The 23,109-nt window shown below is 47.4% G+C and overlaps 1 long non-coding RNA gene across 1 annotated transcript; it reads right to left on the reverse strand.

Moving 5' to 3' along the window:
- Positions 1–1,065: 1,065 nt before the first annotated feature.
- Positions 1,066–21,066, reverse strand: LOC111938929 (uncharacterized). The gene is made up of 4 exons (XR_002869135.2): positions 20,915–21,066; positions 3,262–3,351; positions 3,030–3,184; positions 1,066–2,526 (listed from the first exon to the last, which is right to left on the reverse strand). It is a non-coding gene; the product is annotated as an uncharacterized LOC111938929 (long non-coding RNA).
- Positions 21,067–23,109: the final 2,043 nt, after the last annotated feature.

Genomic DNA, 23,109 nt, shown 5'->3' on the forward strand with positions numbered 1-23,109 from the left:
GAAATCACCAAACCATCTAAAAAGCCTGGGCAAGATTTTAACTTTTTCACTACCCAGATGAGACTTGCAGGTTAATCCTTTTCTCCCGAGAGAGGAGAAAGAGTGATCAACAGGTAAAGAGACAACATAAACTATCAAAAACAGTGAATAAAGGAATTAAGCTTCAGATGGGAGAGAGAAATAAGGAGATGCTTTAATAAGCTGAAATATTCTTTTGCTAAAACTATGGTTTTAGCAAAAGTGTCTGAAAAAACTCCTTTAATTCATGACAGAGTATATTGGGGGGAATGGAGTATTTCAAAGTGTGGATTTAAGCAAATGATGAAGTAGTTGTAATCTTATGAGATGCTGGAACAGAAAAAGAGAAGTGATAGTTGTTGAAGATTTATGGCCTTTAAGAGGCAAAGAGAAAATTTCTGTTTCCAGAAATGCTGACAGAGACAGATGAAGAGAACTTTTGCCTTTGAATAACTCATCCTTCAAATGACACCCCTTGACTTCATGGCCCAAAAACCCACCTCAGAGTGGTGTGAAATGGGAGGAGAGAACTGATGACAGTTTCCAGGCAGCTGGCATCAGAGAAATAGAAAACCATAAGAAGAATGGTTTTCTTGTGAAAAACTCCATAGATTAGCAGAAGAAAACTTTTTCTCTACAAAGACTGATGAAAAGACTATGGCAAAATTAAGACTGTTTTAACCACCAGGGGTTTTTTTGTCTCCATGTTGTCATGTGAACAAAGGAATGGTTGGGTAGTGGAGAAAAAGGGGTTCTGGAGGTTTTATTCTGGTTTCTTATTCTTGTAGTTTTTGTTAAATTTTCTTTGTTCCTTTTAAGTTGTAAGCCTGTTTTGCTCTTTTTCTAATCCATATCTCACAGCAAGAAATGAGTACGTTTTCTAGTAATTTTTTTAGTTAATGCTTTAAACTCATGACACCCTGTAATTGCTCTCCCTCCCTGGGGGACTCCCCTCCCCTATCCCAAGAAATCCACGCTGTCAGTGATTAATTCCATTCCAAGTTTTCATTTGTCTAAAGGAGAACAAAAGCCGTGGCGGGGCACTCACAGAAAGGAAGGAATATATTGTCATCATCCAACAATCAGGAATAATGGGAAAGGTCAGGAAAACACACAAAAGGCCAAGATTTCAGCTGGTGGAAGTAGCAGAGCTCCACTGGTGACGTTGGGTCAGAAACTTTTACTGCATGAGGTGATTAGACTCCAGCCTTGGAGCCTTGGAGCACAACTTGCAGAGGAGCAATCTGGTAATAGAAAAAAACAACAACAACAAAAAGAAAACAAATCCCCAAATCCAGCCAAATGTGGCAGATCCATGATTTTCATGGCTCTCTGTGCCATATTCCCCAGCCTCCAGCTGATGAAACTCCCTTTCAATTTGTTCCTATCTCCCTCTTTTTTGCACAACTGCTTTAAAACCTTGCAAATTCCAAGGAATGTCAGGGCTATTGCCTAGAATTCCTTATCCCAGAATCCTGCAGCATTAAACTGCTATTTCCAGATGGCATAGATGTTGTTCCACTCAGATGGATGTTGGGAGGCCTAAAGGAAGATCCTTACAATCCTATGGATCGGAAAAGGAAAATTCCTGGTGTTTTCTTGGCACTTCAACCAGAATGTTGGATGGGAAAAGGGGAAACAGGCCTCAAGTTGTGCCATAGGAGCTTCAGGCTGGATGTCAGGGAATGTTTCTTCACTGGAAGAGTGGTCAAGCATTGGAACAGTCACAACCCCTGGAAGTGTTGAACAAAAAATGAGCAGTTGTGGCAATTCATGATTAGTGGGAATGGTGGGATTTGGTCAATGCTTGGACTCGATGATCTTGGAGGTATTTCCCACCTTTTCCACCCTTAATGATTTTGTAATTTTATGGAGCTATCAATAACCCATCTTGGAAGTCTTTTCCAACCTTAATAATTCTCTAATTCTATGGAGACATCAATAAACTCCCTTGGAGGCCTTTTTCCAACCTTAAAAATTCTTTATTTTTATAGAGACATCAATGGCTCCTCTTTTCTTCTCTCCTCTTTCACCATGGGATCCCTTGGGCTCAGCCATCAATGTCCTCTCCCTGCTTTTCAAAGCTTGGCATCTCCACTCAAGGAAACCCAAATCTCAGGACATTTCATCTTCCAAACCCTTCCCAAACCCTTCCTCCACCCCGTCCACTGGGGGTGTTCCATGAGTAAGGGTAAAGATCCGAAGGAGAGAGGCCTGGAGAAGTTGGCTCTGGATGTACGGAGAATTCTCGTCTCCAGGACTGTCAGCAGGAGCACGTTCTCATTATTAATATTTTGATGTTGGGTATTTTTCCAGGCCAAATTGCAGCTTTCAAAGTTCTTCCCCAGCAGGAATTTGTCCCCTTTTTTATTTCTTGCAGAACCAGGCCTCCAAAAAGCTTCCCAAAGGTTCAGTGTGAGGCAGCCTGTGCCGCTTACACGCATGGGATATTCCCTTTCCATGAGTCACAGAGCAGATGTGCCTCGTCATGTGATGCCTGGAGTGGCACTGGAAAGGAAAAGAAAATTAACTCATCCCTTGGAATTGGAGAATTCCAGGGAGAATTTGCACACCCAGGCATCAGATTGATCTCTTTATCCTTTGTTGTTAAAATTGCAGCGGCAGAAATTAAATCATCAGTGAGCCTGGTAAAGGGCAGCTGCTCCTTCCAAGCAAGGTGGAGATCATCTGGAAATCCCCAGGAAAAAAGATAAAATATATCTTTTCCCAAGAGGGATCTTGTGATGCGAGTTATTTCATGGGATCATGGAATGGTTTGGGTGGGAAGGGACCTTAAATCACCCAGTGCCACCCCCTGCCATGGCAGGGACACCTCCCACTGTCCCAGGCTGCTCCAAGCCCCATCCAGCCTGGCCTTGGGCACTCCCAGGGATCCAGGGGCAGCCACAGCTCCTCTGGGAATTCCACCCTAGCCCCTCACCACCCTCACAGGGAAGGATTTTTCCCTACTATCCCATCTAAATCTCTTTTTCAGTGGGAAGCCATTCCACCTTGTCTCAGTACTCCAGGCATTTGTAAATATTTTCTGTTTCAGTTCTCCTTTCCAGTCTTGAAAATAATTTTGGGAGGCGTTGAACGTAGGTGTTTCTTTCCCAGGGTGCTGGGCCAGTTTGGGAGGAGTCACAGAAGCATCAACCCCACAAATCTGTTTAAAAAAGCATGAATTTTGTCAATCCCAAAAGCCATTTGTTGGCAGCTGTTCCAGGTATGTCCTAAACTCACCTTTCACACTTAGGCAAGAGTTGCCCTGACATGTTCCTGGCTCCCTCCAACCTTCTCCAGGCAGAACTCAGGGAGGGATGGTTGTGATTTCTGGCAGAAAAGAAAATGAGAAACAGCCCCTGGTTAGTCTGGAGCACTTGTTTAAATCCATAATGCAAACCAAGACAATGAATGTCTCAATTTGCAGACACTGCTGAGTGGAAGCAGTTGGATATTCCCTGCAGTTGGATATTCCCAGCAGTTGGATATTCCCTGCAGCTGGATATTCCCTGCAGCTGGATATTCCCTGCAGCTGGATGTTCCCTGCAGCTGGATTTTTTCCTGCTCAAAGGCAAGTGTTGTGCTATTATTTAAAACTGAGGAGTTGAGAAGCTGATTCCATTTCCACTGAGGGAAAAACCTGCACCTAGTACCCGTCTAAACAGATCTATACATTTTATACTGTTTTTCCCCTTTTTCCTTTCAAATGATCATTTCATGAGCTGCTGGGATGTTTGTCTGTCCCAGAGGAGAAAAGTGGGCATTGAACTCAGGAAGGAATGGAAGAACTGTCAGAGGTCATTTATTGAAGTCACTGTTTCTTTCTCTACCCCAATATTTGTCCCTTCCCCATCACAGCAGAAGTAAATCCAGCACCTCTTTACTGGGATTTAATGCTGATGCACAGGGCAGGATCCCAACAATTTGGTGGAAACCAGGGAGGAGGCCCAGTTTTACTCCTGTGCCATCAGTTCTGGATGTTCTGTCCCTCCCTCCCCAGCTGAAGCAGCTCCCAGCCCAATTAAAGCCAGATAAGTGCAAGATGTTGGTGACAGACTCCCAGAATCACAGATTAGGCTGCAAAAGGCCTCTGAGATCATCAGTGCAGAGGCTCTATCCCATTTCACTCCAGATCCATGAAAGCTTATTTCATTATTCCAAACAAGCAGGGTAATTAGGCACAGCATCCATCTCCTTATCAGCTGCAGGTGAAAATTCACCTTTAGTAGTTTTTAACTCAATAACCACAGATCTTTGATGAGCTCCAGCAGCTGCTCTGCTGGCCCAAGTCACATCAGCAGGTCCTCTGGGGAAAATTTTTTCCAGATTCCCTTAATTAGCTTCTCCTGCCTCTCTCTGCCCACTGAGGAAGCTCCAGAGACGCCTGCCTGGTGCAGGAACAGGGCAGGCCCGTGGCTGCTCTGTGTCACCACAGACGTCCTGCTCCATCCTCCCCACAGGGTCCCTTGAAGGTCCTGGTTTGCTCCTTATTCCAAGGTGTGATTTCAAGATAAATTGGAATCCCAGCCATCAAACCCAGTGCAAATGGTGCTGCTGGGGATAATTACCAGGTGTAGGAGAGCTGCAGGACCATGGAGCTGCCTGGAGCAAGAACCTCCCATCAGTTATTTGTGGAGGAAACTCTGCTCACAAGGGCTGTGAGCTGGCAGAGAGCACAAATCCCAGAAAAATGACCCTTCCAGCCCAGGAAAACAGGGATTATTCTCTTTCCAGAGGCATCAGCAAGGCCTTCAAAGCTCTGGGAGCAGCTCCACCACGTCCTCCAGGAGGGATATCAGAGTACACAGCGCTCGTGTCCCTGAGTTCTTGTGGGCAGCTGGCTCTGCACAACCTCACCCGGTGCTGGCAGCCAGGGGGTGGAATTTGGAGGCTGCTAGGGCTCCGAGTGCAGCCACAAGAAGAGTTTCCCAATGGAAGCTACTCCTGGGAAAGAGCTGCACTAACGAGCCTGCAGCTCATTAACGGTGTGGTTTCATCTCACCAGCCTGGTGCCTCTCCCAGGTCATGTCCACCTCAGTGACCCTGTCTGGTGAAAACTGCCTTCCGTCACAGGGGCCTGATTTGTCCTGGGAACTCTTGGAGACATTTATAAACAACATTTAAGTGGCAGAAATGTGCTTTGAATAGCTTGGAGTTCTGCGAATTCCTAAATGTGGTGGTGGTAAATAATTCCCTCTCTATATATGTTTGTTTACACAGCCGGACTTCAAAGCAACTCAACAGCTCACTTCAGTGAGCTTTCCAGCAAACAGGAAAATGATGGGAAACACCCCGGTCCCTGCTCAGCTTGGCTGGAGAGGGCAGCAAAATGCCAGCAGGAATTCCTTGGGAGCACAGCTCAGGTTGTTTGAACCACACACTCAGGACCCAGGAGCTGGCCATGAGGTGATTTGGGCTGAGTTAAACCCACACGGTTTTTCCCTTTTAAAGATGGGAGAAGGTTACAAAACAACCATCACAGAAGCCTCTTAGCCTCTCATCCCCACTCCTGGGATGAATAATCCTGTGGAAGAGGAGTGGGCGAAGCATTAGGAGCTGACATTGCTGCCAGCCCTGATTATAAACAACAGCACACAAACGTAAGAGCTCTTGGTTCATTTTTCCCATTAAAAAAAACCACTTGGTATTTCAAAGGAATCTGCCAGGGAAAGGCTTGTTTGAAAGTTCCATGGATAGAGCAACAAATCAGCTCATTTACAAACCATCCCTGTAAGTGGTGGTTGGTGGTGGGAAGGGGACAGAGGAGGAAGGGAAGAGGCTGTTCTCTCTCTGGTTTTGCTCTCTGTGCTGCACATCCCAGGCTCTGGAGGGGTGGATTTCATTCTCAGCCCTGATCCCTTCTGTCAGCTGTGCCAGGAGCACTGGGGAAGGGTCCCCAGGGCCCACAATGGATCCAGCTGGGCCAGTGGGTGTCAAGCCTGGATCTGAGTTTGCTGTTGAAGAGAGGAAAACCCTCATTAACCTCAATAATACTCCGGGAATGTTCAATCCAAAGGGAGGCGAAGGGATAGGATTGGGTATTTATTTGTTTTAGGCTTTTGTAAAATGCCTATGGTCAAACAAACATCTGGATTGTGGAATGGAAGCAGACAGACTCAGACTGAAGTGGGCTGGAGACACCAACCACTCTCATGTCCCACAGGAAAACAGGCCAAGGAAAATCTGACCCACAAACAACAATTACCAAAGGCCAGGGGTTAAAATGACCGAGGACTGGCTGATCCCTTTGGGAAGCCACGCCTGGAGCTCCGTTACATGGTCCTTTGGAATATGCTGTGGTATGTGGAGCCTCTCAAACGGACAACACCTGCATCCTCGATCCAGAGGTAGGGACATTAAAGAGGTTTGGCAGAATTCTCACAGCTCCTTGTATCCCAAATAATTCAACCTAAACATTCCAGGTCCTGCAATGGGAAAGGCTCTGCCAGCTGGTTTGATGTGACCAGGAGGAAATTCCTTGTGCATCAAACCTGCAATGAGATGTTGCAGGACATGGAAGAGGATGTTCTACAGGAACTCTGGAACTCGAGATCCACCGGGAATCTGCTGCCGTTGATCTGTGATAGAGATTCCAGTTGTAAGTGGATCTGTTCCAAGCTCCGTGTCTTCAGGCTGGGATGTTCATCCCGGACAACACAAGGTTTCCTTTTCCCTTATCCTCTTGATAATGGATCTTGCATCCAGGAGGAGCTGGTAATTTAACCAACACCCTCCCATGATGCTGGCTAATCCCGTTCTCTAACTAACAGGCAGTGGGAAAAGCCAGAGAGAGTTTGAAGTTTCAAATTCAGACCAGGCTCAGAAATCAAGCAGGGATTAAGACCAGGGTTATGGAAATGGTCTAGGTCTCATTCTTCCCCTGCCAAGAGAGCAGCTCCTGCCTTGGGGGTGCCATTATTGCCTTGGAGGAATCACAGGGGATCCACCCCACACCTCACTCCTTAAAAACAGGGATGGGTGGATCACAGAACCCTGGAATGGTTTGTTTGGAAGGGACATTCAATCCCATCCAGTGCCAGCCCTGCCAGGCAGGGACAGCTCCCACTGGCCCACGGCGCTCCAGGGATCCAGGGGAAGCCACAGCTCCCCTGGGAATTCCTTCCCAGCCCCTCCCCATCCCCACAGGGATACAAATGGCTTGGTCCAGAAGCAACCTTGGAGGGGAGAGGGATGCAGAGCAGGCCAAAGGATCACAGAGAGGAGCTTGGACAGGCAGTTTTGGGTCTGCAGCACATTTATTGTTGAGAAATCCATTCACAGATTTCTCCTGGAATAAATTTAATTACTCAGCTCTTTTAGCAAGTACCTGTGAAAACATCCTACACCTCAGTGAGAAAGAGCAAGGCTCCAGGAGATTTAACATAAGAGAGTGAGAGAATATCTCTCCCAGACTTTGCTGTGATTTTTTCTTTTTAGAAATCAGCTGGGGTTTTTTTTTAGAAATGGAGGAAAAAAGAGACCAAGAATCTATTTCAGCACTTAGCTGTGATCCTGTGAGATGTAACAGGGTTGGAATTAAGCCAAATAAGCACAAGCTCCCTGTGTGCAGGTAAGGACATGGAGAAACTTCTCCAGCTCTCCAGGACACCAAATCCTCCCTCCAGTATCCAAGGAAAGATTCAAACAAAACCTAAAATGGAATTTAATGGCTGAAAGCCCCTGGGTGTCTGACACCAACACTTCCAGCCCTTAAATGACTGAGCCCAAGGTACCACAAATGGACAAATAATCCCAAAAAGGTGCAGAGATTTTTCCCAAATCCAGAGATTTGACTCCCCCTGTCATCCCCAGACCGTGTTTTGGTGCTACCCAGGGTTAGAGGCAGACAAGTGCTTTGTTCTTTTGTGGTTTGGGGTTATTTTTAGACCCTTGGGCTCCTTTTAGTTTGAATTAAATGTCACTGGTAATTAGCTAAGAGAGTGCCAGCTGTGGGGCAGCGCATGAGTGAGCACACGTTGGATCCCGAATGAATGGAAAGATTTCTCCTTTTTCAGGAACTGTTTCCTTTAAAGTCTTTTTTTTTGTGCTCCAGTTATAGCAGAGGAACTTTGAAACATAAATTAATTAAGTGATTTTTCTTCTCTGCTCTCATTCCACTCCCCTAAGGGAGAAAGATGCAAAGTGGATGTAAAAACAATCACAATAACTCCACACCAAAACACTTTTTTTAACCTCCAGTAAATGTTTGAAAAGCTCCAGAGCTGAACAGCTCCAAAATCCAATTTAAAACTTCCCTTCCTCCCAGCCAAAGGAAGTGGGGAGTTCTTTAAAAGCTCCATTTCACAGAATATTTCAGCTCATCCCAGGACAAATGACAGGAGGTGATTTTGACTGGAAATTATCTCAGCCCTGTTTTAGATTGTAGTTGCATGGAGAAGTGATTTGTAAAAGGTTAAAAACTGAGGAAGAGAATGTTAAAAATAGAAATATTCATCCCCTGATTTGAACACATCCTTCCATAAGTCATTAATGCTAGTAAACACATTGCTGGAAGCATTGCCAGGCAAGGAATTGCCTGAATATTTAAAATTAATTGATCAATTGCTGGCATTTCATCCTTCAGTAATGGATATTGCCAAGCTCTGGATAGCAAAAACACACTGGAACCACTGAGGTTCACAAAGGTACGACATGAATTGCATTTTTTAACTTGAAATACAAATGTTAAAGGTTTTAAAGGTTCTGGCTGGGTCTGGGAGCAGCCTCAGAGGGGAGGAGGATGCAGAGCAAGTCAGAGGATCACAGAGAGGAGCTTGGACAGGCAGTTTTGGGTCTGCAGCACATTTATTGTTGAGAAATCCATTCACAGATTTCTCCTGGAATAAATTTAATTACTCAGCTCTTTTAGCAAGTACCTGTGGAAACATCCTGCAGCTCAATGAGGAAGGACAAGGCTGCAAGAGATTTAACTTAAACAAGAGAGCAAGAGAACATCTCCCAGACTTTGTCTCAGCTCCACATCTCTGACACCTCCTCTGCCATCAGCCAGAGCTGCCAAAATGGGATGAAGTTTTACAGCCACACCAATAAATGCTGAACAAATTTTACTGTCTCGTTTAGGATCTGTGAGAAATCCCAGCAAGCAGAACCCACGGCTCGTCTCCCCACATTCAGCTTGGGCTGTCTGGAGCTCTTTTCCTTTAAGATATTCAGTCAAAATTCTGTATCAGAGATGTTTCAGCCCATCCTAAAGATGCCCTGAGGATGGTTTATCCCCTGGGAACTCTGCTGGTTTTAGGGGAATTAATATTTTGGCTGTGTGTAGAGCAGAACGTGCACAGGGTGTTGTTTAATTCCAGCTGCTGCCTTGGTATCCCAAGGGTTTTTTGGGATTTTTTTGGGTTTTCTTGGTGTTAGATGGTCGGGCCTAAACACATCCCAGTAGAGCACGAGGATCCCACATGAGGATCTTTTCCCTGGATGCCAGAGCACCAACCTGGATCTGTTTGAGTTACCCAGGAGGCCCCAGTGGAGAAACTGAAGGGGGAGGACAGGTCTGGGACTCCCTGGTGTCCTTTTAAACCAGAACCCAAGTTCCAGCCTTTCCCTCACCCACAGGGATCAAAAATAATCCCATCCTTTGGATATTGAGACCTTTTGAAGGAGTAACAGATTCCTTTCTGTGGATTTTGGCCTTCCGGGCCTGTGGGCCTTTGAAGGAGAGTCTGGTTTCCAAATCAGAGCTGGTTTTAATCCCACTGTGGGACTACACCTGGTGACACCTTCCTTTGAACCTCTGCACTCTGGAGGAGGGAGGATTAGCGCTTCCTTCCAGAATCTCCTGTCCTCCACACCATCAAATCTGGGCTTTCAGCAGGAAAAGGCATGGGAATAGTCATAAACCTGCGCTAGGCAACTCAGATTCACAAAGGGAGAGATTAAAACCTTGTGAACACAAAGCAATTAAACAGAATCAGAATTTAGAGAATCAGAGAATCCCCAAATCAGAAAAATCCCAGAATCTTAGAAAGGTTTGAGCTAGAAGAGACCTTAAAAATCATCCCATCCCTGCCCTGCCAGGGGCAGGGACACTTTCCACTACCCCAGGTTGCTCCAAGCCCTGTCCAACCTGGCCTTGGACACTTCCAGTATTATAATAAGAATTATCCTGCTGTTTTCAAAGGAATTGGGATTTGGGGATGTGCTGCTGCTTTTGCAGAGAAAGGCACAAGTTTCAAACCCACCTCAGTATCAGGAAAGGAAACCATTCCTAAATGCCCTCATTTTTCCTGAAAGAAGGTAGATTCATGCAATTATTAATAACAGTCACCACTTGGCAATCAGAAACGACTTCAGATGATGTTAAAAAGCCCATTAATCTCATTCCTGAAATGCCTGGCTGGAGCAGTTTCCTAGCAGAGCACGCAGCAATCCTGACACACACGTTTACAGTAAAGCTGGGCCTGCTCTAGGCCTAATCTAAAACTGATGGGCAGGATTATTTTTAGTTTAACCTTGCTATTTGGCTAAAAGGAATGCAAATGCCATTGCTGAAGGAGAAAGGGAGAAAAAAAAGAGACAGAAGTAAGAGCTGGGTGGAAAATGAAAGCTCAGCCCTGCAATTAGGCACACACAGGTAATTGATCTTCAGGTGCTGATGTCACAAAAGGGACATTTTGGGCTGTCCCAAAGTGAAGCTTTCACTCAGGTGATGCTCCAGCAGCCCAGATGGGAATCACCAGCTTTAAACCATCCATTTTCTCTGTCTGGATTTTAAATCTATTCCTCCAGTGTTTTATTTCCTTTATTTCCTTTATTTCCTTTATTTCCTTTATTTCCTTTATTTCCTTTATTTCCTTTATTTCCTTCCTCTGTCCCACCCAGACCTTCCCCAGCACTGCCTTGCCCCAGCTCATTTCTCTTCCATGAGGGAAAAGGAAACAGCAAATTCATGACCTGGAATGGTGTAGCCGTGCTGATCGCAGTATCAGCCAGGATATTTGGGATTGGTAATTCCATGGGTTCATTTGGGTTTTTTTACCCCCTTTTGGTGCTTCTTGTGGATTCATGGAATAGTTACCTCATTGTCTGGACGGGGTCTGAAGCAGCCTGGGATAGTGGGAAGTGTTCCTGCCCATGGAAGGGGTGGGAATGGGATGAGTTTTAATTCCATGATCCCATAACAATCCCCCCCATTGATTTCTGCCATTCGTGCTCATTCACCTGCTGTAACAGGATTTAAATCCCTGGTTTATACAGCCAGGTGGATCCTTGGGAATTCTCCATCCTCCTTTTTTATCCATCTGGAAGGAGTCACATGAAAAACCCACTGTTTAATAGGGGTTGAGGCAGATAAATCCCATTAAAGTGAATATACTGAATCCACTCTAAGTTAAAGCTAGAGCAAAAAGCACAAGAGTCACAGAAAACAAGGAAAAATCAAATTTGAACTTGAACTTGGAATTCCACCTGACCAACTCTTCAGTTTGTCCTTTTTATGTGAGATTGGAGCCCTGCACAGCTCCCTTCGCACCTGGATTCCTCTGGTAGTCTCAGCCTAAAAAAATTCTATGGAATTTGATAACCTTTAAATTATAAAAAAAAAAAGCTTTGATCCCTCATTAACATTCTGAGCTCACCAACATCCCACCCCCAGATTTCACCCAAACACCCAGACCAAGCATTTTTTCCCTTAATTTTAAATGCCTCTCTCATTTTTTTTGTTTTTAATATTTCCAGGGGAATTTAATAAAAACCAGGTTTTGTTGACTGAACAGAGAAGCCGGGTGTGTAAACAAAGGAGATTCTTGCGTGAAAGTCAATTCAGTCTGGCTTCTAGGAATTCCACAGGGATAAAATTAGAAAGACCTGGACCCAACCTTGAACTTGGGCTGGAGGGGAAAATCCTGCAGAAATTGTTTGGAACAGCCAGCTCAGGATGGGAATCACAGCAAATTTCTGGATTCCTCAAGGATTCCAAGGTCTGGAGCTCGCTCCCAAGGTAGATTTGCTCCCAGGGATGAAGTGGAAGTATTGAAATGATTTTATAGCAATACCTGAACCACCAGGCAGGATGCTGCAGAGTCTGTGATCATAATTCATCCTAACAACTTTGAACATTCTGATTAAATTAACTCCCTCCTTATTAATTGTTCTAATTTTGATTCCTAATTGAAAGCATTTTGCTTTTTCATGGCATCAGCTCCCCTGAACACGTGGCAAAGCTCTGTCCTGCTGTCGTACCTGAACTCTGAGCATCTCTTACTTTTCCCAACCTTTTCCTTTGGTCTCTGCTGGTTTCTTTGGTTCTTTTCCCCCTTTTCCACTGCCTGTCTAGGATTGTATTTCCTCTGTCACTTCCCCCCAAAAACCTCCACCAGCTTAATTTTTAAGGTTTTTGACTTGGAAGAGCCCACGTGGCCTGGAATTGAGCTGAGGTCCATTTGTATTTGGTGATTCCACTGGAGCAATGCTGATTTAAATGAGCTGATGATGGGATATGGGAAAGTAATTCCTCCCTTTGACGGTGGGGAGGGGCTGGGATGGAATTCCCAGAGAAGCTGGGGCTGCCCCTGGATCCCTGGAGGTATCCAAGGCCAGGCTGGACACGGTTTGGAGCACCCTGGGATAGTGGAAGATGTCCTTGGGTGGAACTGGATGAATTTAGGGTCCCTTCCCACCCAAACCTGGGATTCCATGACCTTGCTGTATATCCTGAAATGTGTATTTATCCAGGAAATCTCTCCATTTTGCTTTCAACTTTCCATTCCTTATTTCTCCCAACTCAGCTGCCTCTTCCAGGTTGGCAATAGCACGGACACAACCTTCTGTTGTGTTTTTAACAACAAAAATTACCTCAGAATTCTGTTAAAGGACAGCAGGAATCTCTGTGCTGCGAGGGAAGTGCTGGACAGAGACACAGACAGGAGCTCCTGCTCCAGCTCTGCTTATGGGGAAGGGATGGGAGAGCCCCTTCCAGATGTTCCCAATTAATGGTTTTAATCTCCAGATCCAGCTCTGGATTCTCTCCTCCTTCCTCAATCCCCCCACTCGGAACTTGCTACAAGTCCCTCCATGTTTTAGCGAAGGATTGTTTCTGGAACTGGAAATTCTGAGTTTGGCCATTGCTTTGACAAGAAGGAGGGGAAGGCCCTTCCCAGCTGTGGATTTCTGCATCCATAAGGTCCCAACTCTCTCTTCATTGATAATCCCCTCTCCACAGGCAGGAAGTTTCCTGCAAACAGGAATCAAAGGAAGAAGCACAATAATTTAAACCTCATTTTTGTGGGAGCCACTCCCAGCCTCAGCAGGGACTCAAACAGACATTGGGGATGTCTCTAAACTCTTAATTAGACCAGGATTTTCCCGCTTGAGCCTTGAGCCTGAGTCCTTCTCCATCCCAGCTCTCTCCTATTTCATGGAAGTGATGCCAGCTCACCACTGGAGCTGCACAGGTATCTTTTGTGCTGGACCATCCCCTCCAGGGGCTAGGTTTGGTCTCCATCCCCAGTTTGCCCTCCTGTGCAGAAGACCAGAGCTCTGCCCCAGATAATTTCATAATTCTAAATCCCAATTCCTCCCCTTCCTCTGGGAAAAATGCATTTTTTGCAATACCTATGTTGTAACTTTCTAGAGCACATGCTTCCAATTTGAGCATGATTTTCCAAAGCTCCTAGCACGTAACCACAAAAGTTCCTAATTTCCTTCCCTTTTTATTCTCTATTTAATCCATCCCCTCTTTTGATGCTTTGGATCATCTTTCTATCTCACATCTCAGCCTCCAGTAGAAAATCTTTTAGTTGGAACCATGGACTTAAACCCCACAGAGAAATCCAACAATTAATCTGGGGGATTTAGGCAGAACTCTTTCCTCTCCTTCCTGACTTCCCATTTTCCACCTCCTCCCAGCCCCAAATTGTAAAGCAGAGGAGAAACTTCTGAAGAGCTTCACCAGTTTAAAATCAAAAAAGGAGAAAATAACCCCAAATTTAGTTGCTGTCACCAATTTTCTGAGTGACTTTGGCTGCATTTTATTCCCAGTCTCCCAACAGATGATGGGGGGTGGGGGGGGGGGGGCAGAAGCTTCTCTGCCTCCCCCTCATCACTGAAACATCTGAGATTCCCAGGAGCAAAGACCCTTTCAGCACATGGATGGATCCCCCACTTTGGAAGCACAAACCCCATTTCCAGCCAATTCCCTTCCCTGTGTAGCTGCAACTCAAATCTCTTCTTCAGCTGTGACCAATTTAGGGCCAATTCTTGAGTTCTTGGGGCATTTTGCCATCAACCAAGAGTTGGCTTTAATGTCCTTTATCATCCCCAGTTCTTCCATGGGGATGTTCCATAATAAATTGGACATTGCACTGTTCAATATCCAAACCTGGGCCAGCCATGGTTTCTCTGTGAGAGCCTCAAACCCAGAGCAAGAAGGATTGAGCCTGGTTTTGTGCTCTAGAACTGCAATAAAAGAGTTACTTTAGGCCTGGACACACCTTGTTATTCCTTAAGCTGGGCAAACAGCCCAGTGTGGCTCCCCAGCTGATGTCTTTGGGATTCTGGCTCTGTAGAGTCAGGATAAAAATTAATCTTGGTCTTATTGGTGCCTCCAGGGGACAGGACATTCTCAGTCCCTCACACAGCAGTGCAAGTGTTTGCTTTTGCTTTGGGGGGAGAGAATAAAATAAAAAGAGGAGGGCAAACAAGCCCCAGAACAATGAAGCAAATGAATTACAGCACATTCTAGCTGGCTTCAAATAACAAACATGACCCCGCTCATAGGAATACAATTCCCTCTCCAGTTTGTGTGTCCCTGTAAATCATAACAAGATGGAGACTCCTGGACCTGGGATTTGCCATAAAACCTGTGTTCAGCTATTCCAGAGTGTGGGATGGGATTTCAGTGCCAGCTTTACTTCCCAGCTGAGGGATTTGAGCTTTTTTTGGGCCAGAAGGTGCCATTTCCCTGAAGCTTTCTGGTCCAAAGCATTGTTTGGACAAAGCAACCCTGCCAAAAGGTTTCCAAATCCCTCCTCCTCTTACACAAGCTCTTTCTTGTAAGGCTGCTCACTTTATCTGCTGTCAGAGCAGAGGCTCAGGGTTACAAGTTCTGACTCAGGCAGATGATTAATAACAAGTGAAGGGCAGCACAGCACAGATTTCTCTCCAGAGGGGATTTTAGCAAACCCAGGCTGTGCCAGGGGCCCAGGGGTGCATCCAGACCTTGCTGGGAAATGTGGATTCCTCATCCTGCACCACAGACCAAGCTCCAGTGGCACAGGGATGGATCTGGAAGTACCTGCAGATCAACCCCACCTGGTCTCACCCTCATGGAACAGCTTCCAGCAGGGAGGTGATGCCCAAAAGCAAAAAAAAAAAAAGGGTTATATTTAGGAAAAAAGTACAACCAAACTATGCAGGGGGTTTAACAACCCTTTTCCTCTCTCCCAGTCAGAGGGAAGGACTTTGGGACTCACAAAAGTTTTAGTAAAGAGGGTTTACTCCAGGATAAAGTTACAAACAGGAGCAGAAGAGGGGGCCTGAGCAAGCTCGGAGGTCTGGCCTTGGTGGAGATCCCCACAGCACCACATTTTCCTAAAAATTGTCTTAGTGTCCATTTGGAACGCTAAAAAAAATAAATCAGTGGATGAGTGCTGGTGTCAGAGTGGAATATAAAGAGTGGAGATGGAGCTCCAAGGCTCTTGTGACCCCCCCTGGTTGGATCTATAGGATCTATAAGATTGATGACTTGGGGAAGGATGGGGCCTGGAACCTTTGTTAGTCTCAGCAAAGGAACCTCACCTACAGCAAATCACCCCTGGCCATCACTGAATAAAACCAGGTTAATCCAGGGCTTTTCCTGGACCAGCAGCAAGGTCTGGCTTTTACACAGCTCCATTTTCACTCAGAATCTATCCCTGTGCACATCTCAGCCAGGTCACAGTCGTGTTTCACCGCCCGGCACACAGAGCCTGACTTCTTGTACTGAGAGAGGGGGAAAATGCCACACTCAGCACCCAGCTCCTCCACGCTGCTCAAAGACACCCAGCTGAAGGGTTAAAATGGGCAGGGAAATCTCCTCACTCCACAGGCTGTGTGAGGAGCAAGATCCACATCTCACTCCATGCTGGATGTGGCAGCTCACAGGGGTTTTGCCCCGCTGCTTTTATTCCCAGGAGAAAATGGCCAACCAAAGAGCTCATTTCTCCAGGATGATGGAAGACTGGGAGAGCTGATGGTGGTGGTTTGGGATGGAATGGTGGGCAGTGATGGGATCTGAGGGAAAGGCTAGAGCTGTGCCGGGGAGACCCAGGCTGGAGAGCAGGGAAAGGTTGGATTTTGGGAAAAGCTCTTCCCCCAGAGGGAGCTGGCACTGCCCAGGCTGCCCAGGGAATGGGCACAACCCTGGGGCTGCCAGAGCTCCAGGAGTGTTGGGACAGTGCTCCAGGGATGCCCAGGGTGGGACTTTGGGGTGTCTGTGCAGGATCAACCATTCCAGGGGTCTCTTCCAGCTCAGGATATCCCATGATTCTGTCATGAACAATGCCGTGTATTCCATGAAACCTTGGCCCTGCCATTCCCAGAATCCATCGTGCCCCTCGCCTCAGAAGCTGAGGGCAGGGCAGGAGGATCCATCTGCTCCTGTTCAGGGGCACTGAATCCTAGGTCACTCAGGGGTTTCTGGATTAGAGCACAGATGAAGACAGGCCAGGCTTTTAGAGCTTGATGACCTTTAAGGATGAGAAATAATAAGAGGAAAAACGTGAACCCTGACAAATTCATAACTCCAGCACAGGGGAAAGGAATGTATTCCTTGCACATATGAAAAAACATTGCCCAGGACATGTCTATTTTCTTTTCCATCCCATGGCTGTTCTGAATTATGTACAGAATATTCCCTCGTTGTTTGTTTTGGTGCATTTTTGTGTGTGTGGGTACTTTGGCTCTCCCAAACGAGTTCATTATCACTGAACAAATGGATGAAACACCCTTTGTTTTGTCTCCCTGGCATCCCGTGGATGTGCTGTGTTCCTGGAGGAGCTGGGATACTTTTGCTGTTCTCCAGCATCATCTGTGAGAGGCACAATCCCATTTTCCACCCCCTTCAGGAAATACGGATTTGGAATTAAATCCCACTGGCATAACTCAGGGAGATGGGAGGTTATAAATAGGAAGGGAAGGATGAGATTTGCCAACTTCCAGCTCCAACCACCTCTTTAATGGTGACAACAAACAGGAACAAACAGGATTCCTTGTGGTTATCCCATCTGGGGGCTGATGGATGGATTGTCCTTGGTGTTATCACTTTGGGATGTACACAAAAGGAATTTGAGCTGGGAAAGGTCCCTCTACCCCAAAGCAAAAGCAAATGTGTGCCCAAGCTCTTGTCCAAGTGTGATCCCAAAGCAATGTCAGATGTCAGCAAGCAGCTCAAAAACTCACAGAATTCAGCGAAGACCAAAAAAAATAAATAATGGTGGATTTCTTTTAATATGGAAAAATCATGCCTGGTGTTTCCAGTGATGCTGAAGATGAAGAAATCCCATCCTTTGTGAAATATTCATAAAAAATGACAATAACAGAGTTTATTTTTAGGCTGTTGAAAGCTTTCCTTGCTTTGTACTTTCCTTGTCCAGCAACAGCCACAAATCAAACTGAATCTTTGTTTAGAGGGAAAAAAATAAAAACAAGGCACAGGAGGAGGTTCCCAGATTCCAAGCTGCTTTCCCTGCCTCTGGCACAGCCCTCCTGGCTCCACCTGGGACAGTGGGAGGTGTCCCTGCCCGTGGCAGGGGTGAAAGTTAAGGTCCCTTCCCACCCAAACCATTCTGGGATTCCATGGTTCCATGATGTGATTGTATAAAATAATGAAGTGTGATCTTTTGTCCCTGAATTTTTTCAGGTAATCTCCAGGAAAAAGCTGAATTCCTTCTTTATGAAGCTCCACTGGTGCATTTAAATGTTGCCATCGTTTCTTCTTCCTTTTCACCTCTGAACATCCAATGAAGACACTGAATACAAAAGTGATTTTCTTCTTCCCTGAAAACAAAGTGTATGGCTCCCTCCTGTGGGCTCTGGGCACATGTGGGCTCAACTGGGTGTACCCTGGATCACCTGGGCACATGAGGAAACACCTGGGTACACGTGGGAACACCTGGGCACATCTCGGCAAACCTGGGAACTCCTGCAAACACCTGGGCACACGTGGGAACACCTGGGCACAACTGAGAGCGCCTAGGACCACCTGGATACACCTGGGCCCACCTAGGCACATCTGGGCACCTCTGGGAACACCTGGGCTCCCCTGAGTAATCCTGGGCACACCTGGACACACCCAAGTACACCTGGTCACACATGACCTGGGCCCACCTGGGCACACCTAGGCCCACCTGGGTAGATGTCAGCACACCTGGCCCCACCTGCGCACACCTGGGTACACCTTGGCACACCTGGGTACACATGGGAACTCCTGGGCACACCTGAGCATATTTGGGTTCACCTGTGCACATCTGGGTACACCTTGGCCCACCTAGCACACCTGTATTCCTCTGTGACTTCCTGTGCACCTCTGGACACTCCTGGGCTCACCTGAGCATATCTGGGATCACCTGAGCACACCTGGGCACACCTTAGCCCACCTAGACACACCTGGGCACATCTGGGCTCACCTGGTCACGCCCTGGCACACCTGAGCAAACCAGGAAATGCCTGGGCTCTCCTGGGCACATCTGGGGACTTCTGGGCCCATCTGGGTCTAGCTGGGCCCACCTATGCACTCCTGGGCACACCTGGGCCTACCTTGCCACCCCTGGGCACATATATCTCTACCTGGGCATACTTGGGAACACCTGTGCACTCCTGGGCACTCCAGGAAACAACTGAACACATCTGGGCTCACAGCAATTCACCTAGACACACTTGGGCCTGCCTGGGCACACCTGGGCACACCTGGGCACTCCTGGGTACACCCTAGCACAACTGGGCAAGGTTAGCGCTGGGACAGGTATAGGCATGGGGACAGTGTTGGGACAGGTAGAGGGAAAATGAGGGGACAGTGGTGGGACAGGTAAAGGCAAGAGGACAATGAGAGGAAAGTGGTGCGACAGGTACAGGGACAATGAGTAGACAGTACTGGGACATGTACAGGTACGGGGTCAAAGAGGGAACAGTGCTGGGACAGGTAGAGGGACAATGAGGGGACTGTGCAGGGACACGTTCAGGGCATGGCAACAGTGCTGGACAGGAACTGGGTGAGGGGATCATAAGGGAACTGAGCTGGGACAGGCACAGGAACAACCTGGGACAGGTACAGGGACAATGAGGGGACAGTGCTGGGAGAGACACAGGGCACGGGGAAAGCCTGGGGACAGCACAGGGACAGGGACAATGAGGGGAGAGCGCTGGGACAGGTAGAGGGACAGTGAGAGACAGTGCTGGTATAGGTATGGGCACAGCTAGGGGACAGTGGTGGTTGAGGTACAGGCACAGGGACAGCTTGGGTAGAATGATGAGACAGGTACAGGGACAGTGAGGAGACAGCGTTGAGACAGGCACAGGGACAACGAGTGGACAGTGCTCAGGTAGGGACAGGGCATGGGGACAGTGCTGGGAGAGGCACTGGGCAGGGAGACATTTAGGGAATAAACTTTGGACAGGTGCAGTGACAAGCTGGGGACAGTTCATGGACAGGTACAGGGCACAGAGACACCAAGGATATAGTGCTGAGACAGGTACAGGCATGGGGACAGTGCTGGGACAGGTATAGGCATGGGGACACCAAGGGAAGATCACTGGGACAGGTAAAGTGAGAATGAGGGGACAATGTTTTGACAGGTTATTATACAGGGACTATTAGGGGACAGTGGTGGGAAATGTACATGAACAATGAGTGGACAATGTTGGGACAGACATAGGGCACGGTGACAGCTTTGGGACAGCACAGGTAGAGTTAGAGGGACAATGTGGGGAGAGCACTGGGACAGGTACAACTTTGGGTCAGTGTTGGGACAGGCACAGGCATGTGGACAGTGCGTGGACAGGTAGAGGGATAATCAGGGGATAGCACTGGGACAGGTACACACATGGGGACAGTGAGGGTACAGACCTGGGACAGGCACAGGGAGAACCTGGAGATGGTGCTGGGACAGGTACAGGGCACGAGGACACCTGTGGAACAGCAGTTGGACAGGTACAGGCACAGGGACAGCCTGGGGACAACAGTGGGACAGGCAGAGGGACACCAAGGGGACCCAGCTGTGCCCTGCCCCTGTGCACACCCTGAGCCTTTCTGACATGAGAGGACCAAAGGAGAGAGAGAAGAGGTTTCACTTGGTAATTTTTTTCTATTCTTTCAGACCTGTTGGAAGTCTTCAGGCCTCATAAATTAATCCATACCCTCATTAATTAATCCATACAATATCAAACCAGACCCAGTGAGGGCAGTCTGCATCCCTTCAGATCATCTTCCAACAGACAAAAAAAGGCATTTTCAAGCCACCACTAAAAGCATAAGCTCCAATCCTCACCTCCCAAGCACATCACCTGTCCCAACCTACCAAAAAACTGAGCATTAACATGGAAAAATTGAATTATTTAGTGTTAGGGTTTGGGTTAGGTTAGTAAATTAGGGTTTGGGTTAGGATTTAGGGGTTAGGATTAGGTTTAGTGGTTAGGATTAGGGTTCTGTAGTTGTGAATTCCCATATCATTAATTAGACATGGCAGGAACAGCAGTTAATCCTGAATCCACCATCCCTGGCAGAATCCAGGCTCTCTGGGCCCACAGAGCTTTTCTGAGCTCCGGGATTACCAGGAATGCCACAGGAACGTGGACAAAGCATTGAGAGCACAGATTGCATATGCAGGAATGGACCAAAGCACAGAAGTTTCGTGGACAGACACCAGCTGTAAATCTGGCTTCCCTTCCCTTCACTTACCTCAACACTTCAACACCCAGCAGCCAGAATTAATCCTGCTTTTCATCCAGAACAACTGAGACATTAAATAATAATATACTAAAAATGCAAATATGTCAGCAGGGATCTCCTGCAGCTCTCTTTGATGAGATCACGTTCCCCTCTCTGAAGGCAGCTGGGGGAGGAGAGAATGAGAAAATACAGAATTAAACCATTCCCGCTCCAGGTGTGGCTGGTTTGGGGATCTTATCCCTTAATTATGGCATTTCCAATTCCCCGCCTCCACCTGGCAGGTGCGGGAGCAGCAGAGGAACAGCCCCGGGTGCAGCTCACCTGAGCAGGCTCTGGATGGCAGCAACACACAGTGCACAGCTCGGGGGTACTGCAATCCCTGCCCAGGGGACAGGGACGGGCACGGGAGAGCCTGGGGACAGCTCTGGGAGAGGTACAGGCACAGGGACAATGAGGGGACAGAGCTGGGAGAGGTACTGGGCACGGGGACAATGAGGGGACAGAGCTGGGAGAGGTACAGGCACAGGGACAATGAGGGGACAGAGCTGGGAGAGGCACAGGGACAGGGACAATGAGGGGACAGCTCTGGGAGAGGTACAGGCACAGGGACAATGAGGGGACAGAGCTGGGAGAGGTACAGGCACAGGGACAATGAGGGGACAGCTCTGGGAGAGGTACAGGCACAGGGACAATGAGGGGACAGAGCTGGGAGAGGTACAGGCACAGGGACAATGAGGGGACAGCTCTGGGAGAGGTACAGGCACAGGGACAATGAGGGGACAGAGCTGGGAGAGGTACAGGCACAGGGACAATGAGGGGACAGAGCTGGGAGAGGCACTGGGCAAGGACAGAATGAGGGGACAGAGCTGGCTCAGGCACGGGGACAATGAGGGGACCCAGCTGTGCCCTGCCCCTGTGCACACCCTGAGCCTTTCTGACATTGAAGGACAAAAGGGGAGAGAGAGGATGTTTCACTTGGTAATTTTTCCCATTCTTCCAGACCTGTTGGAAGTCTCCAGGCCTCATAAATTAATTCATACCCTCATTAATTAATCCATACCTTCATTAGTTAATCCTTACAATATCTAACCAGACCTTACAGTGAGGGCAGCCTGCATCCCTTCAGATCCTCTTCCACAGGCATCAACAGACAAAAAAAGGCATTTTCAAGCCACCACTAAAAGCACAAGCTCCAATCCTCACCTCCCAAGCACATCACCTGTCCCAACCTACCAAAAAACTGACCATTAACATGGAAAAATTGAATTATTTAGGTTGGAAAAGAACTCTGAGGGCTTTGTACTCTAATCACACACTAATTGCTTAAAGGGGATTTTCCCTGCTCCAATATCCCCTGTTCCTTGAGGCAGCTGAATCAAATATGAATAAGGAATTATTTAATTTTGAACATGATTTCCACATGTTTCCCAAAGGTGGCCCAACAGCTGTTGCAGGGAGGGTTTCAGGAACATGGAGTTATCAGGAACCAGCAGTTCCTGTCCAGCCCTAATCAGTAGGTAATAAAAATTCAGTAAGAACTGAAATGACAGTGAGGTCTCCAATCCTGGATACTCTGTTACAACGGAATGAGGGCTGGATCCTGATCTCTGCCCCTGCACCCTCGTTTATCTCTGATTTATGGGGCCCTGGCACAGCTTTCCCACAGGAGTTGCCCCTGGACTCCTGGAAGTGTCCAAGGCCAGGTTGGAAGGGGCTTGGAGCACCCTGGGACAGTGGGAGGTGTCTCTGCCACAGCAGGGGTGAAACGGGATGAGATTTAAGGTCCCATCCAACCCAAACCATTCCAGGAATCCAGGCTTATATGGATTTTATTTTCTGCCATGGCAGGGGCAGAATGAGATGAGATTTAAGGTCCCTTCCAGCCCAAACCATTCCAGGAATCCAGGATTTTATTCTTGAAGGTAAACCCACTCTCCATGAAACCATTTAAGTTTGGAAATTCAACTTTCTCTGCTTAAGTTTTACGCTTTTATGAAATGATTCAAATTTTGCGCTTGGGCAACGACTCCTCCCTGTGAGCCTGAAATATCCCAGTGAGGAGAGACTTTTCCAGGGGGCTTTAAATCCCCCTGGGTAATGTGAAATTGAGAGCACCTGGGAAGATGGGAAGTGACCTCTGTGCCATCAGCTGTCCCTGTTCAGCTCCCAAACGCTGTCACAGCCAGGGCACATGAGCTTGGTGA

The sequence above is a fragment of the Cyanistes caeruleus genome, chromosome 29, assembly GCF_971803275.1.
Source record: "Cyanistes caeruleus chromosome 29, bCyaCae1.hap1.1, whole genome shotgun sequence".
Classification (NCBI taxonomy): domain Eukaryota; kingdom Metazoa; phylum Chordata; class Aves; order Passeriformes; family Paridae; genus Cyanistes; species Cyanistes caeruleus.